We start from the raw sequence: 14,687 nt of genomic DNA on the forward strand, positions 1-14,687 counted from the left end.
TCACGGACTCACCTGTGCTGCCTTCTATCACCATCTCTTTTTTTTTCTCCAGTCTTCCACCTCACCTTCTGTCACCTTTCCTGAAACGAAACACTTTTCCTCGGACTCACCTGTGCTGCCTTCTATCACCATCTTCTTTTTTTCCAGTCTTCCACCTCCTCTTCTGTCACCTTTCCTAAAACGAAACACTGAAATGCACACTTTATCTCGTACTCACCTGTGTTGCCTTCTATTACCATCTTCTTTTTTTCCGTCTTCCACCGCATCTTCTGTCACCTTTCCTGAAACGAAACACTGAAATGCACACTTTATTTACCTTAGACTTACCTGTGCTGTCTTCTATCACCATCTTCTTCTTTTTTTTTTAGTCTTCCACCACATCTTCTGTCACCTTTCCTGAAACGAAACACTGAAATGCACACTTTATCTCTGACTCGCCTGTGCTGCCTTCTCTCACCATCTACTTTTTTCCAGTGTTCCGCCTCATGTGCTGTGACCCTTCCTGAAACGAAACACTGAAATGCACACTTTATTTATCTCGGACTCACCTGTGCTGCCTTCTATCACCATCTTCTTTTTTTCCAGTCTTCCACCTCATCTTCTGTCACCTTTCCTGAAACAAAACACTGAAATTCACACTTTATTTATCTCGGACTCACCTGTGCTGCCTTCTATCACCATCTTCTCCTTTTTTCCAGTCTTCTACCTCATCTTCTGTCACCTTTCCTGAAACGAAACACTGAAATGCACACTTTATTTATCTCGGACGCACCTGTGCTGCCTTCTTTCACCATCTTCTTTCTTTCCAGTCCTCCATCTCATCTTCTGCCACCTTTCCTGAAACGAAACACTGAAATGCACACTTTATTTATCTCGGACTTACCTGTGCTGCTTTCTATCACCATCTTCTTCTTTTTTTCCAGTCTTCCTCACATCTTCTGTCACCTTTCCTGAAACGAAACACTGAATGCACACTTTATCTCAGACTCACCTGTGCTGCCTTCTATCACCATCTTCTTTTTTTTCAGTCTTTCGCCTCATCTTCTGTCACCTTTCCTGAAACGAAACATTGAAATGCACACTTTTGTTTTTCTCGTACTCACCTGTGCTGCCTTCTATCACCATCTTCTTCTTTTTTTCCAGTTTTCCACCGCATCTTCTGTCACCTTTCCTCAAAATAGAACACTGAAATGCACACTTTATTTATCACGGACTCACCTGTGCTGCCTTCTATTACCATCTTCTTTTTTCCAGTCTTCCGCCTCATCTTCTGTCACCTTTCCTGAAACGAAACACTGAAATGCACACTTTATCTCAGACTCACCTGTGCTGCCTTCTATCACAATCTTATTTTTTTCCAGTCTTCCACTTCATCTTCTGTAACCTGTCCTGAAACGAAACACTGAAATGCACACTTTATTTATCTCGAACTCACCTGTGCTGCCTTCTTTCACCATCTTTTTTTCCAGTCTTCCACCTCATCTTCTGTCACCTTTCCTGAAACGAAACACTGAAATGCACACTTTATTTATCACGGACTCACCTGTGCTGCCTTCTATCACCATCTCTTTTTTTTCCAGTCTTCCACCTCACCTTCTGTCACCTTTCCTGAAACGAAACACTGAAATGCACACTTTATTTTGGACTCACCTGTGCTGCCTTCTATCACCATCTCCTTTATTTCCAGTCTTCCACCTTATCTTCTGTCACCTTTCCTGAAACGAAACACTGAAATACACACTTTATTTATCTTGGACTCACCTATGCTGCCTTCTGTCACCATCTTCTTCTTTTTTTCCAGTTTTCCACCGCATCTTCTGTCACCTTTCCTCAAAATATAACACTCAAATGCACACTTTATTTATCACGGACTCACCTGTGCTGCCTTCTATCACCATCTTCTTCTTTTTTCCAGTTTTCCACAGCATCTTCTGTCACCTTTCCTGAAACGAAACACTGAAATGCACACTTTATCTCAGACTCACCTGTGCTGCCTTCTATCACCATCTTCTTCTTTTTTCCAGTCTTCCACCGCATCTTCTGTCACCTTTCCTGAAATGAAACACTGAAATGCACACTATATCTCGGACTCACCTGTGCTGCCTTTTTTCACCATCTTCTTTTTTTTTTTCTGTCTTTCACCTCATCTTCTGTCACCTTTGCTGAAACGAAACACTGAAATGCACACTATATCTCGGACTCACCTGTGCTGCCTTCTATCACCATCTTCTTTTTTTACAGTCTTCCACCTCACCTTCTGGCACCTTGCCTAAAACGAAACACTGAAATGCACACTTTATCTCGTACTCACCTGTGTTGCCTTCTATTACCATCTTCTTTTTTTCCATCTTCCACTGCATCTTCTGTCACCTTTCCTGAAACGAAACACTGAAAGGCACACTTTGTTTATCTCGTACTCACCTGTGCTGCCTTCTATCACCATCTTCTTCTTTTTTTCAGTGTTCCACCTCATCTTCTGTCACCTTTCCTGAAACGAAACACTGAAATGCACACTTTATTTATCTCGGACGCACCTGTGCTGCCTTCTTTCACCATCTTCTTTCTTTCCAGTCCTCCATCTCATCTTCTGCCACCTTTCCTGAAACGAAACACTGAAAGGCACACTTTGTTTATCTCGTACTCACCTGTGCTGCCTTCTATCACCATCTTCTTCTTTTTTTCCAGTCTTCCACCGCATCTTCTGTCACCTTTCCTGAAACGAAACACTGAATGCACACTTTATCTCAGACTCACCTGTGCTGCCTTCTATCACCATCTTCTTTTTTTTCAGTCTTTCGCCTCATCTTCTGTCACCTTTCCTGAAACGAAACATTGAAATGCACACTTTTGTTTTTCTCGTACTCACCTGTGCTGCCTTCTATCACCATCTTCTTCTTTTTTTCCAGTTTTCCACCGCATCTTCTGTCACCTTTCCTCAAAATAGAACACTGAAATGCACACTTTATTTATCACGGACTCACCTGTGCTGCCTTCTATTACCATCTTCTTTTTTCCAGTCTTCCGCCTCATCTTCTGTCACCTTTCCTGAAACGAAACACTGAAATGCACACTTTATCTCAGACTCACCTGTGCTGCCTTCTATCACAATCTTATTTTTTTCCAGTCTTCCACTTCATCTTCTGTAACCTGTCCTGAAACGAAACACTGAAATGCACACTTTATTTATCTCGAACTCACCTGTGCTGCCTTCTTTCACCATCTTTTTTTCCAGTCTTCCACCTCATCTTCTGTCACCTTTCCTGAAACGAAACACTGAAATGCACACTTTATTTATCTTGGACTCACCTATGCTGCCTTCTGTCACCATCTTCTTCTTTTTTTCCAGTTTTCCACCGCATCTTCTGTCACCTGTCCTCAAAATATAACCCTGAAATGCACACTTTATTTATCACGGACTCACCTGTGCTGCCTTCTATCACCATCTTCTTCTATTTTCCAGTTTTCCACAGCATCTTCTGTCACCTTTCCTGAAACGAAACACTGAAATGCACACTTTTGTTTTTCTCGTACTCACCTGTGCTGCCTTCTATCACCATCTTCTTCTTTTTTCCAGTCTTCCACCGCATCTTCTGTCACCTTTCCTGAAATGAAACACTGAAAGGCACACTTTATTTATCTCGGACTCACCTTTGCTGCCTTCTATCACCATCTTCTTTTTTTCCAGTCTTCCACCTCATCTTCTGTCACCTTTCCTGAAACAAAACACTGAAATTCACACTTTATTTATCTCGGACGCACCTGTGCTGCCTTCTTTCACCATCTTCTTTCTTTCCAGTCCTCCATCTCATCTTCTGCCACCTTTCCTGAAACGAAACACTGAAAGGCACACTTTGTTTATCTCGTACTCACCTGTGCTGCCTTCTATCACCATCTTCTTCTTTTTTTCCAGTCTTCCACCGCATCTTCTGTCACCTTTCCTGAAACGAAACACTGAATGCACACTTTATCTCAGACTCACCTGTGCTGCCTTCTTTCACCATCTTCTTTTTTTTCAGTCTTTCGCCTCATCTTCTGTCACCTTTCCTGAAACGAAACATTGAAATGCACACTTTTGTTTTTCTCGTACTCACCTGTGCTGCCTTCTATCACCATCTTCTTCTTTTTTTCCAGTTTTCCACCGCATCTTCTGTCACCTTTCCTCAAAATAGAACACTGAAATGCACACTTTATTTATCACGGACTCACCTGTGCTGCCTTCTATTACCATCTTCTTTTTTCCAGTCTTCCGCCTCATCTTCTGTCACCTTTCCTGAAACGAAACACTGAAATGCACACTTTATTTATCACGGACTCACCTGTGCTGCCTTCTATCACCATCTCTTTTTTTTCCAGTCTTCCACCTCACCTTCTGTCACCTTTCCTGAAACAAAACACTGAAATGCACACTTTATTTTGGACTCACCTGTGCTGCCTTCTATCACCATCTCCTTTATTTCCAGTCTTCCACCTTATCTTCTGTCACCTTTCCTGAAACGAAACACTGAAATACACACTTTATTTATCTTGGACTCACCTATGCTGCCTTCTGTCACCATCTTCTTCTTTTTTTCCAGTTTTCCACCGCATCTTCTGTCACCTTTCCTCAAAATATAACACTGAAATGCACACTTTATTTATCACGGACTCACCTGTGCTGCCTTCTATCACCATCTTCTTCTTTTTTCCAGTTTTCCACAGCATCTTCTGTCACCTTTCCTGAAACGAAACACTGAAATGCACACTTTATCTCAGACTCACCTGTGCTGCCTTCTATCACCATCTTCTTCTTTTTTCCAGTCTTCCACCGCATCTTCTGTCACGTTTCCTGAAATGAAACACTGAAATGCACATTATATCTCGGACTCACCTGTGCTGCCTTCTATCACCATCTTCTTTTTTTACAATCTTCCACCTCACCTTCTGGCACCTTGCCTAAAACGAATCACTGAAATGCACACTTTATCTCGTACTCACCTGTGTTGCCTTCTATTACCATCTTCTTTTTTTCCATCTTCCACTGCATCTTCTGTCACCTTTCCTGAAACGAAACACTGAAAGGCACACTTTGTTTATCTCGTACTCACCTGTGCTGCCTTCTATCACCATCTTCTTCTTTTTTTCAGTGTTCCACCTCATCTTCTGTCACCTTTCCTGAAACGAAACACTGAAATGCACACTTTATTTATCTCGGACTCACCTTTGCTGCCTTCTATCACCATCTTCTTTTTTTCCAGTCTTCCACCTCATCTTCTGTCACCTTTCCTGAAACAAAACACTGAAATTCACACTTTATTTATCTCGGACTCACCTGTGCTGCCTTCTTTTACCATCTTCTTTCTTTCCAGTCCTCCATCTCATCTTCTGCCACCTTTCCTGAAACGAAACACTGAAATGCACACTTTATTTATCTCGGACTTACCTGTGCTGCCTTCTATCACCATCTTCTTCTTTTTTTCCAGTCTTCCACCGCATCTTCTGTCACCTTTCCTGAAACGAAACACTGAATGCACACTTTATCTCAGACTCACCTGTGCTGCCTTCTATCACCATCTTCTTTTTTTTCAGTCTTTCGCCTCATCTTCTGTCACCTTTCCTGAAACGAAACATTGAAATGCACACTTTTGTTTTTCTCGTACTCACCTGTGCTGCCTTCTATCACCATCTTCTTCTTTTTTTCCAGTTTTCCACCGCATCTTCTGTCACCTTTCCTCAAAATAGAACACTGAAATGCACACTTTATTTATCACGGACTCACCTGTGCTGCCTTCTATTACCATCTTCTTTTTTCCAGTCTTCCGCCTCATCTTCTGTCACCTTTCCTGAAACGAAACACTGAAATGCACACTTTATTTATCTCGAACTCACCTGTGCTGCCTTCTTTCACCATCTTTTTTTCCAGTCTTCCACCTCATCTTCTGTCACCTTTCCTGAAATGAAACCGTGAAATGCACACTTCATTTATCTCGGACTCACCTGTGCCGTCTTCTATCACCATCTTCTTCTTTTTTCCAGTCTTCCACCTCATCTTCTGTCACCTTTCCTGAAGCGAAACACTGAAATGCACACTTTATTTATCTCAGACTCACCTGTGCTGCCTTCTATCACCATCTTCTTTGTTCCAGTCTTCCACCTCACCTTCTGTCACCTTTCCTGAAACGAAACACTGAAATGCACACTTTATCTCAGACTCACCTGTGCTGCCTTCTATCACCTTCTTCTACTTTTTTTTTCAGTCTTTCACCGCATCTTCTGTCACCTTTCCTGAAATGAAACACTGAGATGCACACTTTATTTATCTCGGACTCACCTGTGCTGCCTTCTATTACCATTTTCTTTTTTTTCAGTCTTTCACCTTATCTTCTGTCACCTTTCCTGAAACTAAACACTGAAATGCACACTCCATCTCAGACTCACCTGTGCTGCCTTCTATCACCATCTTCTTCTTTTTTTCCAATCTTCCACCTCATGTTCTGTCACCCTTCCTGAAACGAAACACTGAAATGCACACTTTATTTATCTCGGACTCACCTATGCTGCCTTCTATCACCATCTTCTTTTTTCCAGTCTTCCATCTCATCTTCTGCCACCTTTCCTGAAACGAAACACTGAAATGCACACTTTATCTCAGACTCACCTGTGCTGCCTTCTATCATCATCTTCTTCTTTTTTTCCAGTCTTCCACCTCATCTTCTGTCACCTTTCCTGAAACGAAACACTGAATGCACACTTTGTTTATCTCGTACTCACCTGTGCTGCCTTCTATCACCATCTTCTTTTTTCCAGTCTTTCTCCTCTTTTTTTGTCACCTTTCCTGAAATAAAACACTGAAGTGCACACTTTGTTTATCTCGTACTCACCTGTGCTGCTTTCTATTACCATCTTCTTTTTTTCCAGTCTTCCGCCTCATCTTCTGTCACGTTTCCTGAAACGAAACACTGAAATGCACACTTTATTTATCACGAACTCACCTGTGCTGCCTTCTATCACCATCTCCTTCTTTTTTCCAGTCTTCCACCGCATCTTCTGTCACCTTTCCTGAAACGAAACACTGAAATGCACACTTTATCTCGGACTCACCTGTGCTGCCTTCTATCACCATCTTTTTTTCCAGTCTTCCACCTCATCTTCTGTCACCTTTCCTGAAACGAAACACTGAATGCACACTTTATCTCAGACTCACCTGTGCTGCCTTCTATCACCATCTTCTTTTTTTCCACTCTTCCACCGCATCTTCTGTCACCTTTCCTGAAACGAAACACTGAAATGCACACTTTATTTATCTCGAACTCACCTGTGCTGCCTTCTTTCACCATCTTTTTTTCCATTCTTCCACCTCATCTTCTGTCACCTTTCCTGAAACGAAACACTGAAATGCACACTTTATTTATCACGGACTCACCTGTGCTGCCTTCTATCACCATCTTCTTTGTTCCAGTCTTCCACCTCACCTTCTGTCACCTTTCCTGAAACGAAACACTGAAATGCACACTTTATCTCAGACTCACCTGTGCTGCCTTCTATCACCATCTTCTACTTTTTTTCCAGTCTTCCGCCTCATTTTCTGTCACCTTTCCTGAAACGAAACACTGAAATGCACACTTTATTTATCACGAACTCACCTGTGCTGCCTTCTATCACCATCTTCTTCTTTTTCCAGTCTTCCACCGCATCTTCTGTCACCTTTCCTGAAACGAAACACTGAAATGCACACTTTATCTCGGACTCACCTGTGCTGCCTTCTATCACCATCTTTTTTTTTCCAGTCTTCCACCTCATCTTCTGTCACCTTTCCTGAAACGAAACACTGAAATGCACACTTTATTTATCTGACTCACCAGTGCTGCCTTCTATCACCATCTTCTTCTATTTTTCCATTCTTCCACCTCATCTTCTGTCACCTTTCCTGAAACGAAACACTGAAATGCACACTTTATTTATCACGGACTCACCTGTGCTGCCTTCTATCACCATCTCTTTTTTTTTTCAGTCTTCCACCTCATCTTCTGTCACCTTTCCTTAAATGAAACACTGAAATGCAGGGCCGGGCCGAGTCATAGGCTGGAGAGGCTCCAGCCTCAGGGCGCAGTGTAGAAGGGGGCGCACAATTCATTCAGCTGTCATTCCTAATTGTGTATGAAGCAGAAAGAAATAAGAAAAGGGGATACATAGCAGTGACCACAAGCCAGATAACTAGATATTAAGGTGTTGGGGAGGTTGTGGGCCCTGTGGCCCTCTTAGTCTAATAGCAATCAGTGAGTGACAGCTGGGGTGGGAGGGATGGAGGGGCGCACTTTGGTGTCTCAGCCTTGGGTGCTGGAGGACCTTGTCCTGGCTCTGCTGAAATGCACACTTTATTTATCTCTGACTCACCTGTGCTGCCTTCTATCACCATCTTCTTCTTTTTTCCAGTCTTCCACCGCATCTTCTGTCACCTTTCCTGAAACAAAACACTGAAATGCACACTTTATCTCAGACTCACCTGTGCTGCCTTCTATCACCATCTTCTTTTTTTTTTCCAGTCTTCCACCGCATCTTCTGTCACCTTTCCTGAAACGAAACACTAAAATGCACATTTTATTTATCTCGGACTCACCTTTGCTGCCTTTTTTCACCATCTTCTTTTTTTTTTTCAGTCTTCCACCTCATCTTCTGTCACCTTTCCTGAAACGAAACACTGAAATGCACACTTTTTTTCTCCTACTCACCTGTGCTGCCTTCTATCACCATCTTCTTCTTTTTTCCAGTGTTCCACCGCATCTTCTGTCACCTTTGCTGAAACGAAACACTGAAATGCACACTATATCTCGGACTCACCTGTGCTGCCTTCTATCACCATCTTCTTTTTTTCCAGTCTTCCACCTCACCTTCTGGCACCTTTCCTAAAACGAAACACTGAAATGCACACTTTGTCTCGTACTCACCTGTGTTGCCTTCTATTACCATCTTCTTTTTTTCCGTCTTCCACCGCATCTTCTGTCACCTTTCCTGAAACGAAACACTGAAAGGCACACTTTGTTTATCTCGTACTCACCTGTGCTGCCTTCTATCACCATCTTCTTCTTTTTTTCAGTCTTCCACCTCATCTTCTGTCACCTTTCCTGAAACGAAACACTGAAATGCACAATTTATTTATTTCGTACTCACCTTTGCTGCCTTTTTCACCATCTTCTTTTTTTATTAAGTCTTCCACCTCATCTTCTGTCACCTTTCCTGAAACGAAACACTGAAATGCACACTTCATTTATCTCGGACTCACCTGTGCTGCCTTCTATCACCATCTTCTTCTTTTTTTCCAGTCTTCCACCTCATCTTCTGTCACCTTTCCTGAAACGAAACACTGAAATGCACAATTTATCTCGGACGCACCTGTGCTGCCTTCTTTCACCATCTTCTTTCTTTCCAGTCCTCCACCTCATCTTCTGTCACCTTTCCTGAAACGAAACACTGAAATGCACACTTTATCTCCTACTCACCTGTGCTGCCTTCTATCACCATCTTCTTTTTTCCAGTCTTCCGCCTCTTTTTCTGTCACCTTTCCTGAAATGAAACACTGAAGTGCACACTTCATTTATCTCGGACTCACCTGTGCTGCCTTCTATCACCATCTTCTACTTTTTTTCCAGTCTTCCACCTCATCTTCTGTCACCTTTCTTGAAATGAAACCGTGAAATGCACACTTTATTTATCTCGGACTCACCTGTGCTGCCTTCTATTACCATTTTCTTTTTTTCCAGTCTTCTGCCTCATTTTCTGTCACCTTTCCTGAAATGAAGCACTGAAATGAACACTTTATTTATCTCGGACTCACCTGTGCTGCCTTCTATTACCATTTTTTTCCAGTCTTCCGACTCTTTTTCTGTCACCTTTCCTGAAACGAAACACTGAAATGCACACTTTATTTATCTCGTACTCACCTTTGCTGCCTTTTTTCACCATATTCTTTTTTTTCAGTCTTCCACCTTATCTTCTGTCACCTTTCCTGAAACGAAACACTGAAATGCACACTTTATTTATCTCGTACTCACCTGTGCTGCCTTCTGTCACCATCTTCTTTTTTCCAGTCTTCCGCCTCTTCTTCTGTCACCTTTCCTGAAATGAAACCGTGAAATGCACACTTCATTTATCTCGGACTCACCTGTGCCGTCTTCTATCACCATCTTCTTCTTTTTTCCAGTCTTCCACCTCATCTTCTGTCACCTTTCCTGAAGCGAAACACTGAAATGCACACTTTATTTATCTCAGACTCACCTGTGCTGCCTTCTATCACCATCTTCTTTGTTCCAGTCTTCCACCTCACCTTCTGTCACCTTTCCTGAAACGAAACACTGAAATGCACACTTTATCTCAGACTCACCTGTGCTGCCTGCTATCACCTTCTTCTACTTTTTTTTTCAGTCTTTCACCGCATCTTCTGTCACCTTTCCTGAAACGAAACACTGAGATGCACACTTTATTTATCTCGGACTCACCTGTGCTGCCTTCTATTACCATTTTCTTTTTTTTCAGTCTTCCACCTCATCTTCTGTCACCTTTCCTGAAACTAAACACTGAAATGCACACTCCATCTCAGACTCACCTGTGCTGCCTTCTATCACCATCTTCTTCTTTTTTTCCAATCTTCCACCTCATGTTCTGTCTCCCTTCCTGAAACGAAACACTGAAATGCACACTTTATTTATCTCGGACTCACCTATGCTGCCTTCTATCACCATCTTCTTTTTTCCAGTCTTCCATCTCATCTTCTGCCACCTTTCCTGAAACGAAACACTGAAATGCACACTTTATCTCAGATTCACCTGTGCTACCTTCTATCACCATCTTCTTCTTTTTTTCCAGTCTTCCATCGCATCTTCTGTCACCTTTCCTGAAACGAAACACTGAAATGCACACTTTATTTATCTCGGACTCACCTGTGCTGCCTTCTATTACCATCTTTTTTTTCCCCAGTCTTCCACCTCATCTTCTGTCACCTTTCCTGAAACGAAACACTGAATGCACACTTTATCTCGGACTCACCTGTGCTGCCTTCTATCACCATCTTCTTTTTTCCAGTCTTTCTCCTCTTTTTTTGTCACCTTTCCTGAAATGAAACACTGAAGTGCACACTTAATTTATCTCTGACTCACCTGTGCTGCCTTCTATCACCATCTTCTACTTTTTTTCCAGTCTTCCACCTCATCTTCTGTCACCTTTCCTGAAACGAAACACTGAAATGCACACTTAATTTATCTCGGACTCACCTGTGCTGCCTTCTTTCACCATCTTCTTTTTTTTCAGTCTTCCACCTCATCTTCTGTCACCTTTCCTGAAACGAAACACTGAAATGCACACTTTATTTATCTCGTACTCACCTGTGCTGCCTTCTATTACCATCTTCTTTTTTTCCTGTCTTCCGCCTCATCTTCTGTCACGTTTCCTGAAACGAAACACTGAAATGCACACTTTATTTATCACAAACTCACCTGTGCTGCCTTCTATCACCATCTTCTTCTTTTTTCCAGTCTTCCACCGCATCTTCTGTCACCTTTCCTGAAACGAAACACTGAAATGCACACTTTATCTCGGACTCACCTGTGCTGCCTTCTATCACCATCTTTTTTTTTCCAGTCTTCCACCTCATCTTCTGTCACCTTTCCTGAAACGAAACACTGAAATGCACACTTTATTTATGTGACTCACCAGTGCTGCCTTCTATCACCATCTTCTTCTATTTTTCCATTCTTCCACCTCATCTTCTGTCACCTTTCCTGAAACGAAACACTGAAATGCACACTTTATTTATCACGGACTCACCTGTGCTGCCTTCTATCACCATCTTCTACTTTTTTTCCAGTCTTCCGCCTCATTTTCTGTCACCTTTCCTGAAACAAAACTCTGAAATGCACACTTAATTTATCTCGGACTTACCTGTGCTGCCTTCTATCACCATCTTCTTTTTTCCAGTCTTCCGCCTCTTTTTCTGTCACCTTTCCTGAAATGAAACACTGAAATGCACACTTTATCTCGCACTCACCTGTGCTGCCTTCTATCACCATCTTCTTTTTTTCCAGTCTTCCACCTGATCTTCTGTCCCCTTTCCTGAAATGAAACACTGAAATGCACACTTTATTTATCTCGGACTCACCTGTGCTGCCTTCTATCACCATCTTTTTTTTCCAGTCTTCCACCTCATCTTCTGTCACCTTTCCTGAAACAAAACACTGAAATGCACACTTTATTTATCACGGACTCACCTGTGCTTGCTTCTATCACCATCTTCTTTCTTTTCCAGTCTTCCATCTCATCTTCTGTCACCTTTCCTGAAACGAAACACTGACATGCACACTTTATTTATCTCGGATTCACCTGTGCTGCCTTCTCTCACCATCTTCTTTTTTCCAGTCTTCCGCCTCTTCTTCTGTCACCTTTCCTGAAATGAAACCGTGAAATGCACACTTCATTTATCTCGTACTCACCTGTGCTGCCTTTTATTACCATCTACTTTTTTTCCAGTCTTTCGCCTCATTTTCTGTCACCTTTCCTGAAACGAAACACTGAAATGCACACTTAATTTATCTCGGACTCACCTGTGCTGCCTTCTTTCACCATCTTCTTCTTTTTTTCCAGTCTTCCACCTCATGTTTTGTCACCCTTCCTGAAACGAAACACTGAATGCACGCTTTATTTATCTCGGACTCACCTTTGCTGCCTTTTTTCACCATCTTCTTTTTTTTCAGTCTTCCACCTCATCTTCTGTCACCTTTCCTGAAACGAAACACTGAAATGCACACTTTATTTATCTCGTACTCACCTGTGCTGCCTTCTATTACCATCTTTTTTTTTCCAGTCCTCCGCCTCATCTTCTGTCACCTTTCCTGAAACGAAACACTGAAATGCACACTTTATTTATCACGAACTCACCTGTGCTGCCTTCTATCACCATCTTCTTCTTTTTTCTAGTCTTCCACTTCATCTTCTGTCACCTTTCCTGAAACGAAACACTAAAATGCACACTTTATCTTGGACTCACCTGTGCTGCCTTCTATCACCATCTTTTTTTTTCCAGTCTTCCACTTTATCTTCTGTCACCTTTCCTGAAACGAAGCACTGAAATGCACACTTTATTTCTCTGACTCACCAGTGCTGCCTTCTATCACCATCTTCTTCTATTTTTCCATTCTTCCACCTCATCTTCTGTCACCTTTCCTGAAACGAAACACTGAAATGCACACTTCATTTATCTCGGACTAACCTGTGCTGCCTTCTATCACCATCTTCTTCTTTTTTCCAGTCTTCCACCTCTTCTGTCACCTTTCCTGAAACGAAACACTGAAATGCACACTTTATTTATCTCTGACTCACCTGTGCTGCCTTCTATCACCATCTTCTTTGTTCCAGTCTTCCACCTCACCTTCTGTCTCCTTTCCTGAAACGAAACACTGAAATGCACACTTTATCTCAGACTCACCTGTGCTGCCTTCTATCACCATCTTCTACTTTTTTACCAGTCTTCCGCCTCATTTTTTGTCACCTTTCCTGAAACAAAACTCTGAAATGCACACTTAATTTATCTCGGACTTACCTGTGCTGCCTTCTATCACCATCTTCTTTTTTTCCAGTCTTCCGCCTCTCTTTCTGTCACCTTTCCTGAAACGAAACACTGAAATGCACACTTTATCTCGCACTCACCTGTGCTGCCTTCTATCACCATCTTTTTTTTTTCCAGTCTTCCACCTCATCTTCTGTCACCTTTCCTGAAACAAAACACTGAAATGCAAACTTTATTTATCTTGGACTCACCTGTGCTGCCTTCTATCACCATCTTCTTCTTTTTTCCAGTCTTCCACCTCATCTTCTGCCACCTTTCCTGAAACGAAACACTGAAATACACACTTTATCTCCTACTCACCTGTGCTGCCTTCTATCACCATCTTCTTCTTTTTTTTTTTTCTAGTCTTCCACCGCATCTTCTGTCACCTTTCCTGAAACGAAACACTGAAATGCACACTTTAGTCATTACGGACTCACCTGTGCTACCTTTTATCACCATCTTCTTTTTTTCCAGTCTTCCACCTCATCTTCTGTCACCTTTCCTGAAACGAAACACTGAAATGCACACTTTATCTCAGACTCACCTGTGCTGCCTTCTATCACCATCTTCTTTTTTTTCAGTCTTCCACCTCATCTTCTGTCACCTTTCCTGAAATGAAACACTGAAATGCACACTTTATTTATCTCGTACTCACCTGTGCTGCCTTCTATCACCATCTTCTTCTTTTTTTTCACTCTTCCACCGCATCTTCTGTCACCTTTCCTGAAACGAAACACTGAAATGCACACTTTGTTTATCTCGTACTCACCTGTGCTGCCTTCTATCACCATCTTCTTTTTTTCCAGTCTTCCGCCTCATCTTCTGTCTCCTTTACTGAAATGAAACACTGAAATGCACACTTCATTTATCTTGGACTCAACTATGCTGCCTTCTGTCACCATCTTCTTCTTTTTTTTCAGTTTTCCACCGGATCTTCTGTCACCTTTCCTGAAACGAAACACTGAAATGCACACTTAATTTATCTCGGTCTCACCTGTGCTGCCTTCTATCACCACCTTCTTCTTTTTTTCCAGTCTTCCACCTCATGTTCTGTGCCCCTTCCTGAAATGAAACACTGAAATGCACACTTTATTTATCTCGGACTCTCCTGTGCTGC

Source organism: Hyperolius riggenbachi, chromosome 10 (assembly GCF_040937935.1).
Source record: "Hyperolius riggenbachi isolate aHypRig1 chromosome 10, aHypRig1.pri, whole genome shotgun sequence".
Lineage (NCBI taxonomy): Eukaryota > Metazoa > Chordata > Amphibia > Anura > Hyperoliidae > Hyperolius > Hyperolius riggenbachi.